The sequence below is a fragment of the Carcharhinus amblyrhynchos genome, chromosome 10 (genome assembly GCF_965287045.1).
Source record: "Carcharhinus amblyrhynchos chromosome 10, sCarAmb.v2.hapA, whole genome shotgun sequence".
NCBI classification, from domain to species: domain Eukaryota; kingdom Metazoa; phylum Chordata; class Chondrichthyes; order Carcharhiniformes; family Carcharhinidae; genus Carcharhinus; species Carcharhinus amblyrhynchos.
In genome coordinates this window covers 56,856,837-56,879,030 of record NC_137333.1, presented here as the reverse complement: position 1 = coordinate 56,879,030, position 22,194 = coordinate 56,856,837, and the positions used below count along the sequence as shown (strand labels likewise).

Here is a 22,194-nt window from a genome sequence, read left to right as displayed (position 1 = left end):
CATATCCCATGATTATGGAAGTGATTTTACCATCGCATTACACCCGTTTTCGGGCGCGACATGGTCGTAAAGTGGGGCATAAAGCGATTAGTGTGATTGGCGCCAGTTTTCAATACTGACGCCATTTTACGAGTGCCAGATTTCCGGCGGGGTCAGCCTCTTGCCTGAAATGGATGACAGGCAGGTTAATGTATTGAAATTTATGTAAGGAAGCATTTATACGTCATTAGCGAGCCTGCCTCAATCGTCCAGACTCGCCTCCTTTATGACCTCGCTAGAAAAGGTCCTCACCAGTGAGGAATAGACATGCTCCCCACGAGCAGGGAGCAGTCAACTTGGCCTTGCCGGTGGAGCCAGAGGCCATTGAGGACTCCCTGGGGATGCCGAGGGCAAGGTGGATGCCCCTTAGGCAGTGCCACCCTGGCACCTGGGCAATGCCCACTGGCCAATGTCAGGGTGGGGCTAGTGGGGGAGGGGTCAGTGGAGGTGGGTCTTATGGGGGATGGGCAAGTGGGAATGGGGGCCAATAGGGGGCATAAGAACATAAGAGCATAAGAAATAGGAGCAGGAGTAGGCCATCTAGCCCTTCGAGCCTGCCCCGCCATTCAATAAGATCATGGCTGATCTGAAGTGGATCAGTTCCACTTTCCCGCTTTCTCCCCATAACCCTTAATCCCCTTGCCTACCAAAAACCTATCTATCCGCGTCTTAAAAATATTTAGCGAGGTAGCCTCCACCACTTCAACGGGCAGAGAATTCCAGAGATTCACCACCCTTTGAGTGAAGAAATTCCTCCTCAACTCTGTTCTAAACTGCACCCCCCCCTTATCTTGAGGCTGTGCCCTCTAGTCCTGCTGTCCTTTCTGAGCGGGAAGAACCTCTCCATCTCTACCCTATCCATCCCTTTCATCATCTTATATGTCTCAATAAGATCCCCCCTCATCCTTCTAAACTCCAACGAGTACAAGCCCAGTCTATTCAGCCTCTCTTCATAGCTCAACCCCCTCAACTCCGGTATCAGCCTAGTGAACCTCCTCTGCACTCCCTCCAAGGCCAAAATATCCTTGCGCAAGTGCGGCGACCAAAACTGCACACAGTACTCCAGCTGTGGCCTCACCAGTGCCCTGTACAGTTGCAGCAAGACCTCCCTGCTTTTATATTCAATCCCCCTCGCTATGAAGGCCAGCATCCCATTTGCCTTCCTGACCACCTGCTGCACCTGTAGGCTGGGTTTTTGCAACTCATGCACAAGGACCCCCAGGTCCCTCTGCACCGTAGCATGCTGCAGCTTTTCGCCCTGTAAGTAGTAGTCCTTCCTACTATTATTCCTACCAAAGTGGATAACCTCACACTTGCCAACATTGTATTCCATCTGCCATGTCCTTGCCCACTTGCTCAGCCTATCTAGATCCCTCTGCAGACTTTCTACACCCTCCGCACAATTTGCTGTTCCACTTATCTTTGTGTCATCAGCAAATTTCGACACCTTACACTCGGCTCCCTCCTCCAGATCATCTATATAAATGGTAAATAGCTGAGGCCCCAGCACCAATCCCTGGGGCACTCCCCTAGTCACCAACCGCCAATCCGAATAGCACCCATTGACACCCACTCTCTGCCTCCTATTTGACAGCCAATCCCCTATCCACGCTAATACCCTACCCCAACTCCATGCCCCCTAACCTTCTGTAACAACCTTTTGTGCGGCACCTTATCAAACACCTTCTGAAAATCGAGAAACACCACATCCACCGATTCCCCTCCATTCACCGCACTAGACACATCCTCATAGAATTCCAATAAATTTGTCAGACACGGCTTCCCCTTAACGTATCCGTGCTGCGTCTGCTCTATCAAGCAGGTAAGGGAAGGGATAATCGGGAGGAACCAGTCGGGGGGGGGGTTGCTAATGGGGGAGGGGACTCTCTGCCATCCTGGAGTGATTGGTGGGGGGAGGGAGGGAGAGGTAGCCCTTTGCTACCCTGGAGCAATCAGTGAGGGAGGGAAGAGGAAAAGGGGGCCCACTGCCACTCTGCAGTGATCGGTGGTGGGCAGGGCAGTTGGGCCATGATTGGTGGGGGAGGGAGGTGGTCCACAATTAGTTTGGGTGATGGGGGAGTCGGTGGTGACTATATCTCAGGCCACGGGCCTCCTTGATTGCAGGGGGGGAGCTGCTTCAGGCTGCCTGCATTAGCAGTGGCCTGACAGCTCTTTCTTCGTCAGTCAGAGCCCTGCCACTGCTAATGTGCATGTGCAGCATCAGAGGCCCACACTACCTCCCTCTGCAGGCCCTTGGCCGTGTTATGCCTCACCAACAGGCTTCTGCAGCAAGCAGCAGGCTCACTCAGAATTCTGCAGACAGAGTGTGTGGGTGGAGTGGGGGGGTAAAAAACATGCCCAAAAGACGGATCTGAAACTCTCCCAGTTTCAAGTCTGCCCAGCACTTAGACAAATATGGTAAAATTACCCCCTACCTTTTTAGGATGAGATTCAAAAAGTAAATATTTGTTTATTCAAGGTGGGCCCATACCGTTAGTGTTATCCTTTGGCACCTACTGACAGATTCTGAAGTTTTATTTGATAGTAGTGCAGAAATAGGGAAAGAACCCGTGAGACCATAAATCCTTGTAATTGGCAAGTAAATAAATGCCACAGTATTTAATATACAAAGTACATCTTGACTGAACATTATCCTTGAATACAAGATGCCCTTGGTTGAAGTGGTGGGTGCTGTTGTTCCAGTGGTATCCCTATAGATCTAGATTTCTGACCCAACTTGTAACAGGGGTAACAAAATACTGCACACCTGAGAAGATAGAATTTCTACCTTCATGTGCTGTCTGTATTTCATTACTTTGCTTCTTTTGGGGTGAAAAGAATACATTTTGAAAATAAGGCTTGTGGATATGTACCAAGAACATTGTTGGAGTTCAAAAAATACCATTTGCACATATTATAGTTCCAGCACTTTCATTTCAGAGCTTAAAGCAATGGCACATTCTTACTCCTGAAAATTGTAAGTCTGAGATTCTTCCTGTCAAAATGCTGCATTTGAAAAACATTGCCTTTAGGTTACTGACACATTGGATAAGCAATTCATCAATCTGCATGCTTGAACGTCTTATGCAGATCAAGCTTACAAATTAACTGTAGATTTTTGGAGTAACAACAATACTATTTAGAAAGCCTAAAACCACCATTATCAATATCGGACACAAGATTATTTAGAATCGAATGAATTTAAATGGAATGAATCAGGACCATTCCAATTAATCCGAATCCAGCCAATTTGGATTTGGATACCATTCAAAATGATGATGAACTGTCTATATGGATTACACAAATGCAGGCAGAAAATAGAATGAATGCCTTGAGTGTCCAATCTTGTTGTTCAATGACAGAGTGCTAAGAGGATGCCTATCTCTCAGATTTACCTCAGCTAGCTGAGGACTACAATTCCTCAAGCCAGGTTGTTGGCTGCTGTGCCATATGATAGTGACACTCTGTCTTGAGGCAAAAAACAAAAAAAAGGCCACTGACTGAATAGCTCGACCTGTATCACAGCTCTTGCCATCGGACCATGGTGCAGCATTAATTGCACTTCATTGAGAAGCCTGTAATGCCCTGACCTCCTGACGAGAAAATGATGGATGGTGCTGAGTGCACAGACTGCAACTTTTAAAAGATAAAGAAGAGAATGGCCCTATTCACATTGCAATGAAATTACTGTCGTAAAACTCTGGTAATACAACCAACCCCTTTATAGGGCTCTCTGATATGCCATGACCATGTAACATATTGTTTAGAAGTCCTCTATCAATAGGAAACCCACATAGAGTATTCCTTAGAAGTTGATCCACCTCACAGCATTCTTTTTGTATGGGACCCAGGAATAGCGCAATAAAAGAATTTACTGTATTTGCATAATGATGTTGGATAGTATTCCTAATGTTCACACTCGACAATTGTTGAGATGAAAGATTGGCCAAATTTTCAAATTGCTCTGAAGCCTCGATTATTTTTTTCTCTGAGCACTTAAACTGGATTTCCCAGGACATAAATGCATTCACGCTGAAATTTATTTCACTAAGGTTTCAAAGTCAGTGACAGGACATTGACAATTCAAATACAACATGAATGGGTTTAATGGGGAGAAAAATAACTGGCATAATAGCTAACGACCCTTATTGTGCTTTGAAAATAGGCTCCCATTGAAGGAAGAAAGGAGTGGAACGCAAATTTTTAAAGCAAGCTATGCAGCACATAGTTATGTATCTCAATAAGAAATGGCATAAAATGCACTTGGCCCAGGCAAACACTTGCTTGGTACATGCTCCTTAGAGCATTAATTACACAACTTAATCCTTATAAATTATACAATCAAAACCAATTTTCCATTTGTCACTTGGAGTTTCAGAAGACAAATCAGGCAAATAATTGTGTGCTCACTCACTTACATTGCTAGCAACTGAAAGCTAGAATCTATGAAAACTAAATGAATCATCATAATTCTAAAACATTCTGGAATACCATACGGAAAAAAAAACAAATCACTGCTACCTCATAAGCAACAAGCAAAACTTACTTTACAAACCACTCTGAAGTAAGATTGAACCTAAGGTGCCTTGCAGTCACTCATATTACCATTCCATCCTTTTCAATAGCAAACTCATATTATGATACTAAATAGCAGCATGATAATGCCTGTCCCAAGCATGCTCCTTTGTAATACTCAACAAGAAGACTGTCATACTGCACCAAATGCTTTTCAAATACACATTTATTTTTCCAGGAATCACCAAAAACTCATCAAAATATAAAATCCGAATATATATGGTTGATGTGTCTGTATTATATATATTGTAACTCTCTTAAGATATATTTGTATTTGAGCTATGATTACTTCTTCATTCAAGGAATTTCTTTCAATTACAAGGCTTACATCCTTCATTTTCTCACATTTATTTTGCGATTTCAAGGAGTTACACTTTGAATAAAATGGTCCTCTTCATTTATACCAGTAACAAGTCTCCCCAGTCGAATGCCTGCATTTCCATTGCATTTACACCAATAAAACAAAACACTCAACAACATCCAGTAGTTTCCCTGCAAAAGAGAAGCATCTCAAAAGCCCACAACTCTATCAGTTACATTGAAACTCCACTTGAATTGAGACATACAGCATTGAGTTGAAGTTGATGAACATGTCAGCTGCTCTAATGAATTTTAATTCTGAAAATCCCATTTGAGACAAAATTCACACTACAGACAGGACTGATCAAAGTCTACCCTCCTCTCAGATTAATTAGCAAAAAAAGGAATGAATGCTGTATCCACTGGTGTCAGACTGTAATTTATTTTTATTGATAAATGTGATTTTAAATGGTCAGCAGGGATAACTCAGTCTGCAGCAAACTGCTTCTGCACAATAAATAATAAGCTGCGCTCATAGCCAGTGCTGGCTCTTTTTTGTGCTTTCTTGCTCTGTTGGTACAAAACAGAAATGTGGTCACATTCTTTGTTTCGGCATTCCTAAGCTATGTATATCACTTTTGTTCTGCCTTGCTGGAACAAGCCTTTCTTATTGTGTTGATATTGTAAACTGGCAAATGGAATTTAATGTTGGCAAGTACGAGGTGGTCCACTTTGGTAGGAATAATGGTAGGAAGGACTATTACTTACGTGGCGAAAAACTGCAGCAGGCGACGGTGCAGAGGGACCTCAGGGTCCTTGTGCATGAGTCGCAAAAACCCAGCTTGCAGGTGCAGCAGGTGGTCAGGAAGGCAAATGGGATGCTGGCCTTCATAGCGAGGGGGATTGAATATAAAAGTAGGGAGGTCTTGCTGCGGCTGTATAGGGCATTGGTGAGGCCACAGCTGGAGTACTGTGTGCAGTTTTGGTCGCCGTACTTACGCAAGGATATTTTGGCCTTGGAGGGAGTGCAGAGGAGGTTTACTAGGCTGATACCGGAGTTGAGGGGGTTGAGCTATGAGGAGAGGCTGAATAAACTGGGCTTGTACTCGTTAGAGTTTAGAAGAATGAGGGGAGATCTCATTGAGACATATAAGATGATGAATGGGATGGATAGGATAGAGGTGGAGAGACTCTTCCCGCTCAGAAAGGACAGTAGGACTAGGGGGCACAGCCTCAAGATAAAGGGGGGGCGGTTTAGAACAGAGTTGAGGAGGAACTTCTTCACTCAAAGGGTGGTGAATCTCTGGAATTCTCTGCCTGTTGAAGTAGTGGAGGCTGCCTCGCTAAATATTTTTAAGACGCGGGTTGATGGGTTTTTGATAAGCGAGGGGATTAAGGGTTATGGGGAGAGGGCGGGAATGTGGAACTGAGCCACGACAGATCAGCCATGATCTTATTGAATGGCGGGGCAGGCTCGAAGGGCTAGATGGCCTACTCCTGCTCCTATTTCTTATGTTCTTATGTAAATAAAACATGAGTTAAATAAAGAAAATAATTTTTTGAAAGAGGAAGACAACGATACCTGCCTCAAGAATTACTCCACCTTTTTGGTGCCCAGATGTTACCATCTAGCTAGGCATTCCCAGAAGCCTTCAAGTAACATTAACAATTTTCTGGCTTCCCCACAGCATGTTTCTTGCAGCGGGAGGTGGCGCATATTGACCAGTGGCGGGATTTTCTGGTCCTGCTGTCGTCAAAGGGATTTTCCATCAACTCCACCCCATTGTGTCAGGAAACCCATGATGGGAATACACCATCGGCAGGACCAGAAGAATCCATCTGTGAACAACCAAAACCTCCTGGCCCACATTGTTGTCATATTAAGCACCAAGGCTGTTAGTAACACAGGCTTGATACTAAAGTATCTTTTGAACTTCATTTTGATTTGAAGCTACAAATTAGATTTTCACTTTTTGTTTAAAGAAAGCTGCATTGCATTTCCAATTTAAAAAAAAATCAAAGTTACCAGTCTCTAGAAAAAGCGATTTTGTAACAAATGGAAAGCATTTGGATGAATGTGTTTGGTCCTCTCCATGCGATATTTTGATTAAGTAATAGTCTGCTGGCTATCATGTGTGAAAGGAAGCTGTTCTTGGCGATTCTTGGGATTTGGTAAGGTTTCCCTCTATAATCTTCCATCAGGGAATTTTCACAGGATGCTCACAATGAGTGCAATCGATGGTCACATTAAATTTAAAAAGTTCAACAAGTCTTCCTTAAATTAGTCCTTAGAAGGCCTGGAAATCAAGGTTGTGGCAGTCCTTAATTTTCTTGGGGAAAAAGGAATTAGCAAAAAAGGTACTTTGGGATGTATAGAGATGGGGGAGATTGGTAGTAAACCCTGCGAGTTAGGTCATTCTTGAGCTTTCTCTACTGCTTAGAAATATTTCATTGTTCATTCAAAATTTTATGGAGGCATGTCAACCTCGGGGCTTTTCTTCAGTTCTGGAGATTGTGCCAGCCTTGTAACATGACCAACTGGGAGACACTGGTATCTCACGAGGAATTGTTTATAATAAAGCGAGCTACCTGGCATTGAACTTTCTCAAGGAGGGTAATGTTTTTAGCAATATATGGGTCCCAAGTGGCTACTCCGTACTCAAGGTTGAGGACAAATCATGTCTTGTGAGACTGGGAATTGAGTTCTTGACTGCGATAAAGACTCTTCCGTCTTTCGTTGATCTATCTTTATGATCTACTTTGAAACCGTTGGAAATATTTTCACAGTGTGAATATATTTGTGAAATTTGGATTCAGTTCCTATAATAACATTAAGTTTTTCATGGCTGATGAGAAACTCCAATTGTGCTACTTTCCCTTGAGTCCCATTGCAATTATATTTACAATCTTGATAGCGTTTTAACCAATAAACAAACAGCTGGACCATTGCAGTCAGTGAGCAAAGGCAAAATCTATTTTTTAGCGTAAGTAAGGTACGAGGGGCAGGGATAACAATAATAGGGTGCACAATGTAATTCAGTTTCCATGTGTAATGTTATCCATTCTGGTTTCATTCCTTTTATTTATATATGTACATATACAGCCAATGTAAAATGTTATGACCAAAGTTATAAAGGGTCATAGAGGTTTACAGCATGCAAACAGGCCCTTCGGCCCAACTTGTTCATGCTGTCTTTTTTTTAAACCACTAAGCTAGGTGGTCTCAACTGCCCATGTTTGGCCCATATTCCTCTATACCCATCTTACCTACGTAATTGTCTAAATGCTTTTTAAAAGATAAAATTATACCACCTCTACTATTATCTCTGGCAGCTTGTTCCAGATGCTCACCACTCTGTGTGTGAAAAAGTTACCCCTCTGGACCCTTTAGTATTGCTCCCCCCTCAACTTGAACCAGTACCCTCGAGTTTTAGACTCCCCTACATTTGTGAAAAGATGTTGACTATCTACTTTATCAATGCCTCTCATTATTTAATAGATTTTTAAAAGATCACCCCGAAGTCTCCTACACGCCAAGGAAAAAAAGTCCCATTTGTCCAGCCTCTCCTTATAACTCAAACCATAAAGTCCTGGTAGCATCCTAGTGAATCTTTTGAGTTTAATAATATTGTTTCTATAATAGGGTGACCAGTACTACAAACAGTACTTTTTTTTGATTTGATTTATTATTGTCACATATATCAATATACAGTAAAAAATATTGTTTCTTGCGCTATACAGACAAAACATATTGTTCATAGAGAAGGAAACAAGACAGTGTGGAATGTAGTGTTACAGTCATAGCTAGGGTGTAGAGAAAGATCAGCTTAATGCAAAGTAAGTCCATTCAAAAGTCTGACAGTAGCAGGGAAGAAACTATTCTCAAGTCGATTGGTACGTGACCTCAGGCTTTTGTATCTTTTTCTCAACGGAAGAAGGTGGAAGAGAAAATGTCTGGGGTGCGTGGGGTCCTTAATTACCCTGGCTGCTTTGCTGAGGCAGCGGGAAGTATAGACAAAGTTAAAGGCTAGGAGGCTGGTTTGCTTGCTGGATTGGGCTACGTTCATAACCTTTTGTAATCCCTTGTGGTCTTAGGCAGAGCAGGAGCCATACCAAGCTGTGATACAATCAGATAGAATGCTTTCTCTGGTGCATCTGTAAAAGTTGGTGAGAGTTGTAGGTGACATGCCAAATTTCCTTAGACTTCTGAGAAAGTAGAGGCATTGGTGGTGGGCTTTCTTGACTATAGTGTTGGCAAAGGGGGACCAAGACAGGCTGTTACTTGAAGCTCTCTTATTCCAAGTATGGCCTCGCCATTGTCTTATATAACTTCAACAAGATGTCCCAACTCCTGCATTCAGGATATTCTGACCAATGAAACCAAGCATGCCAAATTCCTTCTTCACCACTCTGTCCACCTGTGACTTCACTTTCGAGGAACTGTGAACCTGTACCCTCGATCTCTTTATTCTATAACTCTCCACAACACCCTACCATTAACTGAATAAGTCCTGCCCTGGTTTGATCTACCAAAATGCATCACCTTGCTTTATCTAAATTAAACTCCATCTGCCATTCATCAGCCCACTGGCCCAATTGATCAAGGTTCCATTGTAATCCTAGATAACCATCTTCACCATCCACTTTGCCACTAATCTTGGTGTCATCTGCAAAGGCAATTGTTTATGTAAAATTGTCATGTTGCAATTATGACATTCCAGTAGTTATGGTGTTACAGCCCATCATTGGTGGCACAGTGTAATTACTGTGTACAGAAGCATAATTCCTTTATAAATAAGAATACATAATGGACAAGTTTGTAAGAGATAAACTCAAATATACTTTTTTAGGTGGGATTTTCCGGCGCGCTCGCCCCACAACTGGAAAATCCCATCCAAGGTCAACCAACGGACCTTTGAATAGTCCGCCTTCCCCCCTCGCCCCACCCACTGCGATAGCTGTGCTGGGTGGGGCAAGAATATTCCCCATATACTATTGCTCCTGTGACATTGCTCATGTTGATGCACAAGTTTTCGAACAAATGATGTCTTACTAACTATGGGTGACTAGTGGCCAGAGTTTCAAGAAGCAGGCAATGTGGAAGGTGAGGCATTGGAGGCAGGGAACTAAAGCCGGATCAAAGAAGCTTTTGGGGAGGAGGTAAGGATTAAAAGTGTGTGGGAAGTCATCTAAAATACAGCAGGACAGATGATGGATAGACCACTCAAGCCAGGAAACAAGTGTCAGTTACTCTGGTGATTTCAATGGAAGTGTGGGGATTGATAGGTAACAATGCAGGGGATTTGTTTGGCAGTTATACTGGGGTGGTGGGTTTGCAGGTCGGTGACAGTGGATGGAGGTGATATTGTAGCGTTTGGGTGGAGTGAGTTATACAGCAGGATGTTTCAGAAGAATATTTAAGAAATTGTAGAGGATTTGGTGAGGATGCACACAGAGGATGGCTGAATAGGGAACAGTGAAATTTTAAGAAGACATTTGAACCTTTCTTCATCTAATTATAGGTTTTGGACAGGTTCAATGGTCTGTAAATGTGCAGACATGAAACATTGGAATCATTCATACCAACAGCTAATAACATCTTTTTTATGGTCAAAACTAGATTAATGGTTCTTTTCCTGCTTTGGGTGGCTGGTATAAAGTCACTACGACACAGGAGGATGCTACTGATTGCATCTATTGGATGTGATTGTGCAACCCATTCACTCCTGCTGCCTTGAGGTCAGAGAATTTGGAGGCCAACCAAATCTCCATTCATTGCAGCTGGATGGAAAAATCCCGTCAGTGTGAACAGTTGTAAGATTCTGCCCATTGAGTCTGTACTGACTCTCTGCAGAATAATCCAGTCAGTCCCATTTCCTCACTCAATTCTGTTGCCCTGCAAATTTCATCCCTCCAAATTCCTTTCCAGTATTGTTTAGAAATCATTAATTATTTCCATTTCCACAAATCACTTACAACACCAGGTTAAAGTCCAACAGATTTATTTGGTAGCATGAACTTTCAGAGCACTGCTCCTTCATCAGGTGACTCATCTGATGAAGGAGCGTTCCGAAAGCTTGTGCTGCCAAATAAACCTATTGGACTTTAACCTGGTGTTGTGAGATTTCTTGCTGTGCCCACCCCAGTTCAATGTCAGCATCTCCGTATCACAAATCACTTAAACAGAAAGTCCCAGCCCATTACCTGTGTAAAGAAGGTTCTTCCTTTTGTCCCACCTATATCTACTGCCCAAAACCTGAAATCTGTGTCCTGTTATACTTCTACAATTTGCTAATTGGGACAGCTTTTCTTTAGCTATCTTATCTAAATCTGTCATTATCTTGTACACCACTATGAAAGCTCCCCTTCTTTATCCAAGAAGGACAATCCTAGATTCTCCCAACATTACATTGAAGCTAAATTAATCCTCGGAATAATCCACATAAATCTCCTCTGCACCCTCTCAAGGCTGCTGAATGAAGTGTGTTGACTATGCTGGGCAAAATGTTGCAATTGTAGCCCAGTCAGAGCTTTATAAATGTTCTGATTAACCCCCCTGCTTTTCTTCTCAGTGTTTCTGTTTATGAAACTCAAGATGTCATATGCTTTGCTAACCACTCTCTCGATCTATGCACATGGACCCCCAGGTCTATCTGTCCTTGAGAAGTGTAACCTGTGCCATTAAGTACATATTGCATTTCCCTATCCTTTCTGCCAAAACACATATCCTCACATTTCTCAGTATTAAAATCTATCTGCTGTTTATCTGTCCATTCTGCTAGCTTGCCTTTGTCCTATTGATTGGTATCAACCACACTGTTTGCCATACTCCTGAGTTTGGCGCTATCAACAAATTTTGCTTTGCATTCCAAAATCCAAGTTACACACACCTATATATGTATACATATAAAGCACTGATCCGAGCAGTGAGCACTACTGTCAACCCGCCTCCTGTTTCAGGAAAAAACATTTACCTTGGCTCAGTTCTGTCCCTAATCCATTTATCCAAGCTGACACTAACACTTGTATTCCACAAGCCTTGATTGTGTTAACCAGCTATTTATGTGACACTTTGGCACTTTTTTAAAAATCCATACAGGCACTGTCCATTGCATTCCCTTCATTAACTTCCTCTGTTACTTAATCAAAAAATTCAATTAGATTAGCCAAACATGATCTGCCATTTACAAATCCATGCTGGCCTTCCCTAATTAACTCAAATCTCTCTAAGTGCCTGTTAGTTTTTTCCCTGATCATCATTTCTTAAACCTTATCCATCACTAATGTATCTAAAGCAATAGCTCCCGCTGTTCTGACTGGTTAACCAGATTTTCAGAACAAGCAAAACGGACTCACAGACTCATTAGATAAAAGGAGTACAGTCTCTTTAAATCCCCTTTGTGCAAGATGACTAGAGGAGATCAAAGTTTCTTTAATTCCAATCTGTTATGTTGTAAATAGACAAGCTCTTTATACTGTATTCCATTGTGATTCACTACCCTCCAGGGTGGTCTCAATCAATACATTCAGACACTGTGCAGTGTTCTGGAGAATAATCAGTTAATTCAGGAGAGAGCAATTCCCAGCATCTCTCACTAATTTACCCATGCATTTCCCATCTTCTCTGAATTTGACAATTGAATAGAGAATTCCTGCAGTGACTATATTGGATATACTTAACCCTCTTCTTAGACACAGACAGTGCATGAAGTGACCATCTACTTCCTCATCTCTGGTTAATATTCTGGCTGTAGGACTTAACCATGAGACACAGCATGTATGTATGAAACATGCATAGTCAAAGCTGTGGCATGATGATATGAGAGAAATGTGGAAAACAGGACAGATACTGAATTTGTGTAGTATATGTTCAAAGTATCAGATGGGCAATCTTTTGCTCCAGGGAACATTTTATTTTGCATTTTAGCACTTCACATTGAAGATACATCAGACAAAATAAAGCAGCATTATGTTTTCCATCACTCAGCATGGCCAATGAGTGGGAGTGGGAATTTGAGCGATTGTCAGACACCAGTAGAGACTGATGAAAATGATCCCTGGCTGGATAAGGTATGCGGTGGTCGAGGCTATTCGTAGCTGGGGGAGGTTAGGAGAACAGAATGGTGCAGTGATAGTGTAAGGTTTTATTGTCCAACCAGAAGAAACACTTCTGTTCTTCCTGATCCACATGGAGATTTTCAAAAAACATCAGATTAAAAATAGGTCATTTTTTTGTGTGATAACTGAACTCAGTTTATCAGGATGTTGAAATAGGTACCAAACAGTTTTGTTATATTGAAAAGGTTTGTACAGTGAATGCAGTGATGGCCTGATTCTGGCTGCGATTCTCCCATCGCAACCTGCAACTTTTCTGGTGGGTCGCGGTGGGAGATGTGCGTCGCCGGCCTTGTTTCGGGATTTGCGCATGTGTCAGGAACGCATGAGCATTTCCCAGAGCCGGTGAACACTTGCAGGCCAGACTACACTGGAAACTGGCGGGAACACAGTAAAAAGTCTGACAACACCAGGTTTTAGTCCAACCTATTTATTTGATAATATACTCACTAGCTTTCGGGTTAGTCCCTTCGTCAGGTGAATGGAGAGTTCTCCATTCACCTGACGAAGGGACTAACCCGAAAGCTAGTGAGTATATTATCAAATAAATAGGTTGGACTAAAACCTGGTGTTGTCAGACTTTTTACTGTGTTTACGCCAGTCCAACGCCGGCATACCCACATCATAACTGGCGGGAAGGCAGGTAAGTCATTTGAATCTTTTTTAAATATGTTTTAAATGTATTTTAAAGGTAATTATTGGGAACTTACCAGTCCCGATTTAATCTCCCACCCCTCCAGGAGTACTTCATTCTGGTGGGGTTTACACTAGCTCCCCACATTTGGGGAACTAGTGGGGGACCTCACTGGACTGAAGGGGGCAATCAGGGCCCCCCCCAGGGGGTCAGGTGGTGGGGTGGTGCCCCTAGGCATGGGCACTCTGGCAGTGCCAGCCTCCTGGCACTGCCCAAGAGTCAAAGTGCCCAGGTCCAGGGGGCAACTTGGCACTGCCCACTGGGCATCGAGCAGTGGAGATGGGGGCCTATTGTGGGCGGGGCTTGGGTCAATCAGTGGGGGGTGGGTCCTGCTGCCATTCTATAGAAAGGATCAGTCTGGGGTGGAGGGAGGGCAGTAATTGGGGTGAGCTGGGGCAGGGGGACTGCTGGGGGGCTTGCCAGGCTTGCCATGGGGAAGATCAACTGGGGGAGGGAGGGTCCCTGGGGTGAGGGGGTGGGGTATCATCACAGCTGGGGGGGTGGACTGTACATCGGGGCTCTCTGGGATGGGGCGGGGGGGTGTCAGGGCTGACCCAGAAATTGTTGTGGGGGCCACAATCGGGCTGTGGTGAGGGGGGGGTGGTGTTGGAGGGGCCAGCGATCGAGCTGGTCAGCAAATGGGGAGACAGACAGATTGGGGTCACTGCGCATGTGCAGAGTTCTAGAACTGCCAGCCTCCAGCCTTCTGGGTTTATAATGAGATTCATGACTGGGACTAACGTAGCGTTGTGAGACTTCTTACTGTGTTTACCCTAGTCCAACACCAGCATCTCCACATCATGACCTCTCCAGTGCACAGAATGCGGAGATTCAGGTGAGAAGCTGAACCGACAAAACAGTTGGGATTTAGAACAATTTTTCTGCTAATTCAGCGCTTTTGGGAGAATCGCAGCCTCTATATCTAACTTTGTAAGTGGACACCACCTTTAAGAGTTTAATTCGGTTGTATATCTGTTTATGTTGACTTACATAACATTCAAATGGACCCTTTTCACATATTCTGTGAATCACTTACGGCAACATGAACGTTATGCAATGAAGTCACAGGGCTGTCTACCTGCTACAACAGAGGAAAGATAGTGATAAATACGATCATTAATGTGAGTATATCATTTGTAGGACAATAGTACAAAATGGCTCTCTGCTCTTTGGCATTGTTGCTAGATTCAAAATAGCTGAAAGGCTGCACTGGGACTGAATTTTCCTGCAAGCACTGAGAATTCAACATCAGGACCAATACTGAGTATCGATCCCAATGGTATGTCATGTCTGTGCCCCAGTGTGATCTTACAGAAGTTGGCCAATTCAGCATCTAATTGGGGATGGTGGGAGGGTGCTGCAAGTAGACCATACAACATTACAGCCCACTCCACTGAAGGTAGGCAGCCCCTCACAGTGAGCCCCGTGGGAGTGCCACTGAGGGTTGATGGTGTGACAGAGGGGTACTGTGGCTGCAATGAGCACTTCTGGAGCATCTGAAATCATACAGCGATTCCATTTCTGCTCTATTCAGAACTCAATGGCAAAGCTGTGATTCAGGCAGAGAGCAACCTTGCTATTTGCTGTTGACATGGTCTTCAAAAGCCTGAGAGGTTCAGAACCTCCCGATGTGAGGCCACCTCTTCTCACTTATCGGGGAGTGGACACAGCCAGACACCCATCATGCAAGTCTCAACTCTGTCCAAAAATAGGACCCCGTAAGTGCCTTCATTGTCTACCTGATGATACTGTGCAGGTAGCTGCTGCTGCGAGAAGCCCCCCCACCTCTGGGAGAAAGTGCTCGGAGGCAGGAGGAAGTTATAGAGCAGAATTTCAAATGTCCACCCCTGCCCCACCACCCAAAATTCCAGCCCACATGTGTAGCTACACTGAATGTGGTGAACCTGAAGTGAAATGGGTGCTACCATAGTTTTCAGAACTCAAAAAGACCCATTCAGGCCATTTCAAGTCAAAACAACAGTTCTCCAGTTTGATATATATGCAAACATGTGAAATGGAACAAATTTCCAATATTTGTCATTTAAAGGTAGATTGCAGTTGAAAATTTGTTAAAAATTTATGAGTATCTGTGGTGACTATAACCTTAATCTCATTCTTAATTAATGGCTTCCAGACAGCATCCTTCTCATGCCATCTGCTATGATGTTGGAATGGCCCTTTGCACACATCTGTTTCAGCGGAGTTGTTTTTCTGCATTTTTCTCCTCAGTTCAGTGCAATAAATGGAATTGCTCGAATTCCTACCAATTGACAGTCCTGGCTGAGGGAAGCATATTCCTTCAGAATTGGGACTAACATTGTCCTCAGTCCAAATGCAAGGCAAAGGCTTTTCATTTATATTGGCAGCATTTTCCCTCCTTCAGCCAGGCGGTGTAATTAACTTGTGCTGAGATGGCTGCACTGAGACAGTGATTTAAGCACTTGGCTGCATTTCTGTCTGTCCCCCACTGGAAGATATGATGGCTTGGTGTATTTTTTTTTAATTTTCTCTGATTTCTAACACTTTGCTAAATCTATTTAGCTCTTTGGTTATCCTTTTGTGGAAAAATGTAGATTTTTCAAATGAGTTGGAGAACAGGCTACTCCATTCACTCTATTGTCACAACATTTGGCTCTATGGTGCTTAGTTTTTCAATGCTGCCAGTGCCTTTTTGCATCTGTAACAGGATCTGATGCCTACATGCACATCTCTGGAGCAAGCCCCACTGGATGCCATTTCACTGAGGGTGCTGGCACGTGCTCAAGGTGTTTCCGCCCTAAGTGTGCTGAGGTGGACGGATTGTGACGTCAGTGATGCCAGCACTGCAGCTGAATACTTCATCTTCCACCCTCTCTGAAACTTGTACTGCTGAATATGAATTCAGCAACAGTAAGGTAAGACTCATGCTATCAGACTTTGTTCTGATTCCAAGGATTCTGTACAAATCACATGTTGCCAGGTATGGCTGCGATAGTTTGCATCTCTCTTGAATTGCTGCTTGACAGGGAGAGTGAGTAGAGGTGACACAGAGCAGGACAAGCTGATGGAAGAGGGGGATGATTTCTCAATAGGAGGCCATATTTGCCATGGTTTTCAGGGAGTAATGCTCCACCTGAACCTCAACAGAGAACCTTATGTGAAATATTCTGTTTATTTTCAGGAGTTGGGCACATCTGCCATTCTAAAGCTGCAGATCCAGTTACAGGAAGGCCATCATCTCATCAGAGAAGGTGGGCACTGTTAAGGCAGCAAAGAAAGCATGAAGGCACCTCAAAATGGAGGCACCCTATGAATCATGCATACAATTGACAAAATGAAGAGAGATGAAGCCCACATTAGCAGAGGTGAAACCTCTCCAGGGGAATTATTTGTGCAGTTTTATAATCTGCAGTTCTATTATTGGAGATTACAGCCTTTGGCCTGCTACTGGGAGATTCCCTCCATAGAACTGTTGGGCTCAGCAATCTGTTCACTTCATTCGGATCTTAATTGCTCATTATTGACTACCTATCGTTGCCTGGAGAGGAGTCGCTACCATTGATCAGTGACTCTGGATAAGTCACGAATACAGAAAAGCATTGCCCTATCTACTGAATGCCCGAAGCTCTAAGTTTGCTCCTGCTCAGCCCTGCGTCCATGGGACCTAGAAGATTCTGACCAGTGTGTCAGGTGACTCTACCTCAGCTTACAATATCCTCATAGAGAGTATGTTGTGTGTTGTATGAATGACATCCTGAAAGTAATGATTTTTTCAGATCCATTTGCCAAGTGAAATCATCAATATCCTTGTTTGGCATCCATGTGGGAGAAAAACCTTGCTTCAATGAATTTGGGATGTAATTCCTCTGATGTTGAAATCTTAAGTGTGTCCTTCTTCAGAGTGAGATTTAGGCATTTTGAGTTCAGACATTCCCGAATGGTACCATTGTTTTTTAGTGCATATGATGGAACTACTCCACGTCATCCAATTCACTCAGTTGCTTCTCCTGTACATGGACACTGCACTTTTTCGGAGGGTTGATCAACCACATTGCATAATCTCTGAGGTGTAATACTACATCATCCCTGAAGCTCCCTATGGCATTGAATCTGTCTGGCTACATCTATTATCAACTATGGTCTAATTATTCATTGTGCTTATTCTTCGTCTTTTCAGCTGCAATTGGGAACTTGGTGATCTTGTATATGGTCACAATGCTGAGTTCCAGACATGTGGGTAATGTTGCTACTGCTGATCCACTTGTGTCCATCAAGTTGAATACTTGTGGTTTCCATGTGCACGGACTTACCGTGGCAGCATTTCAATACCATTATACCTATGCAGTCAATGAGTGACCCGTTGTACCAATTTATCTGTCATAGATTCTGTCATTGACTGCCAATGATCCAGATACATATCCTTCAGGATTCTTGGCTGGTAGTATAGTCACGTTTAGTCCAGTGTTGATTTTGGCTGTGAGTGTGTGCTTGCCCTTTTTTCTGCAGGCATATGATGTTGATAGTAACAAGAGCTTCTAATGAGTGGAGGTGTGACAGGAGATAAGTCACAATAGAAGATTTGGGAAATTCCATGATCCATATGGCTTTTGCAATATTTCTACTAATAATAGAAAAAGGATGCCTGCCTTATCCTGTTGTACCATTGCATCATATGAAAACTGTTACCTGAGTAGTTTGTAGAATCATAGAATTCCTACAGTGAAGAAGGAGGCCATTTGGCCCATCAAGTCTGCACCAACCACAATTCCAGCCAGGCCCTATCCTCATAACCCCACATATTTACCCTGCTAGTCCTAAGGGAAAATTTACCTCGGCCACTAACCTGCACACCTTTGAACTGTGGGAGGAAACTGGAGCACCCGGAAAAATCCACGCAGACAATGTACAACCTCCACACAGTCACCTGAGCTGGATCTGAACCTAGATTCTGGTGTTGTGAGGCAGCAGTGCTAGCCACTATGCGACTGTGGAGCTACGTTCTCAAGGGTAGCATAAGCATCCAGAGTGCTACAAATGGAAGAACTGGTTGAAAGAAATCTGCATTTCTGGAAACCTGCCTGCTGTGGATTTGTGTATATTCTACAACAAAAAGCCACTCCTCAAGCCAGCACATTTCAATAATCCACCAGCTCTGATTTACAATTCATTTATGGTTTCTACTCAAAGAGAAACAAATTGCATCCTTCTGATAAAATGGTAGTTTTTTTTATTTGTATAGGTCCTAAAGGCAGCATTATGGAGATATGTTCACTATTAGCTTTCATGGTGCGGCAATTTCATTCAAATTGACTTAGCAGTAATGTCTATAGGATTGAAAAGTCCCATTTAAAAGAAAGAAAACCTATGTGAGAGTGCAGCTGTACACATCCTTCAGGGAACACCACCTTTCAATCTCTTGGTTTCAAAAAGAGCTGAGGAAGTGGTATAGAATCATATAAAATACAAAGAGGCCATTCAGCCCATCAATGTCCAATTGGTCCCATTCTCCTTTGCTGCTATTTCCTTTCTCCGTCCCGTGAAAAAAAAATTCTCCCTTTCAAGTCTGAATCCAAGTCCCTTTTGAAATTTGCTGTTGCATCTTTCCATCACCTTCCTGGGCAGTGCGTTCCAGATGTCAGTATATAATAATGACAGAATCCACCTGTTACTTAAATAAGCAATATTAATGGTTGAATGTGACCCTTCACAAATGAACAGATATTGAAAATGGAACAGTAGCAAAATTCCAAATGATCCTTTACCAGTTATCGACACTCATACACTTCAAAGGATGGATGAATTTGCATTATACAATGTTTTCCAGAATGTTCCAAAGTGATTTACAACCAATTCAGTACTTGAGAAATGCAATTACTGCCATACTCCAGGAATATGATGTCTGACACTTGGTCTCACAACCAAAAATCTGTTATGGCAAAGTTGACTTTCTTTTCTTGAGAAATAATTTTGTCAGTTACTTGCACGTCAGATAATAATGGTTTTTTTCAGATCAATATTGCAGACTGCCCAAAATCAATATATGAAAACAATCATGAATTTGGAATGCAGCAATGTGCTATATTTCGGTCATAGAGATCTAAGCTACAAAATTGCAATATAAGAAGCAGAGACATAATATAAATAGATGCATTTAATGAAAGCAGATACTGGAAATCTGAAGTAAAAACAAAAAGTGCTGGAAATACTCAACAGGTCTGGCAGCACCTGTGGAGAAAAACACAGTTAGCATTATGAGTTAATTGGCCTTTCTACAGAATTGAAAAGGGATTGAAAAGTGATATACTTGGAGAGGAGGGTGGGCAGAATGGAAAGTCAGTGATAAGTGGGAGCTAAGGCAAGATTGACAAAGATGTCACTTACATGAGACAAAGGGACTGTAATAATGGTAGAGGCTGAAGAATGTTAATATTGGCGAAGGTAGGATAGCAGAATTTGTTAATAGGAATAAAGGCAGTGCTCAGTGGGAGCAAAACTGAACAACAAGTGGTCACAAGGGGGAGGGGTAGATAGTGTTGGGACAAGCCTGAGAAACTGACAGGAGAAGGGAGGAAATTGGAAGCTCCATCTGCAAGCATAATTCCAACCTTCCGGCCACTTGACTTTTCAAATTGCTCTCATGCCTACATGTCTGTCCTTGGCCTGTTGTAATGCTCCAGTGAACATAAACTGGAAGAACTATACCTCCTCCTGACTCGTCACATTATAGCTTTTTGGTCTCAATATTGAGTTCAACAATTTTAGGTTGCAAACTTTCTGATCCTTGTTGATTGCCCCCTTTTGCTTTCTGTTTTTGGTTCCCCTGGCTGTCCCAACACAAGCACGCTCCCCCTCCTCCCCCATGCGGTCACTGTCCCTTGTTGTTCGGTTTTGCTTCCACTGACTCCTATTTCCTATTAGCACTTTCTGCTAGCCTACCTTTACCACTATTAACATTCTTCAGTCTGTAATGGCACCATTAGCAGTCCCTCTGTCGCATGTTCCATGATGACTTTGTCAATCTTTCTTTACCTCCAATTCATCACTGACGTACCATTCTACTCTATCCACTTCATCCAGTATATAATTTCTACCTCTTTTCAGTTCTGTAGAAGGGTCAGTAGACTCAAAACCTTAATTCTGTTTCTCTCTCCACGGATACTACCAGACCGGTTGTGTTAATCCAGCATTTTCTGTTTTTATTTATAAAACACTGTTTTGTCTCTGTTGAAGTTACCATCTCAACCGCACCTGAATAGATAATAACGAATCTCAGCAGAAAGCCATTTTTTCATCCTGTTGGATTTAATTTGAGTGAAAGCAACAGCTTCTTTTGATGGTAAATTATTTCTGGTCTTTTACTGACTCTATTCTATCTCAGTGTTGCTGTGTCAGACTTAAAAAAAATCAATGAACCAAATTTGATGCAATTTGTCACCGTTACTGTGCTGGTTGCACCCGAGTGTATTATGGAGCTCTCTCTTCCTACCAGACTTTGAATTTATCAAGATCACTAATTGTTTTTTTAGGGAACAACAGCTATTCAGCCTACAATCAACTCTTAGTCATAAAATTCTCTGTTATGGTTGGTGATCAATTTAGCACAAGAGAGAGATGTCCTCTGCTAAAGTTGCGCAGTAAAGCTGCAGAAGAGCAGAGATTCAAAACCGAATTCCACTCTGTCCTCAGTTTTGAATATTTTAATCCTCATGACATGATCCAGTCTCTGAGAGCCGGGATGGTGTGGACTACACATTCACAATGACTCTTGCTAACTTTGCTCTGATTGGCAGCGATTCATATCCAGAAGAAGGCTTTTGCAGAGTAAAACTGTTCCTTTCATTTTTGTTTTCCCGCTCAGGACAGAATCCTCCTACTGCTCGGATAATCCTTTTAATAGGCAAACAGGGACACACAATGTGATATTGATACAGATGAACTTCAATTGAACCAGCTTTGCAGGAAGACAAGTCAATAATCTACAGCAAGCCATTGATGAACATTTCATTGGCAATAATGAAGCAGAAACTACTGTCAGACAGAATGTGGGAGAATTGGGAGCCAATTGAGAACACGTAAGTTATGCAAGTGCGCAATGGTAACAAATTACAGAGCATTTTGACAAAATGAAAAATGTTTAATTTTGTTGCGAGCTTTGGACCACTGAAAATCCACTGGGATAATAAAAATAAGCTTCCACAAATTTAAATGCCATCAGGATGGACAGAAGTAAACATGAAGTAAAGCATTTTTAATAATAATTGTTAATAAAGGTTACCCTCCTGCATGGTGTAGAGCAGTAATTCCCAACCAATGTGCCGTGGCACACAGATGTGCTGTGAAGCACCCCCAAGTGTGTGGCAAAAAAAAGATTCAACATGATTCAAAATTCATGCAATTAAACTAACACTAATCTTCATCTCCACCTCTAAGGTTGGCACCTCCAAGACCTGAAAAATCTTGGGCCTCCCGTGCACGCAGTAAATGGGAAACAG

The 22,194-nt window shown here is 42.7% G+C and overlaps 1 pseudogene; it reads right to left on the bottom strand.

Moving 5' to 3' along the window:
• LOC145349286 (uncharacterized) overlaps nucleotides 1-22,194 on the bottom strand; it is a 95,627-nt pseudogene that overhangs the window by 38,661 nt on the left and 34,772 nt on the right.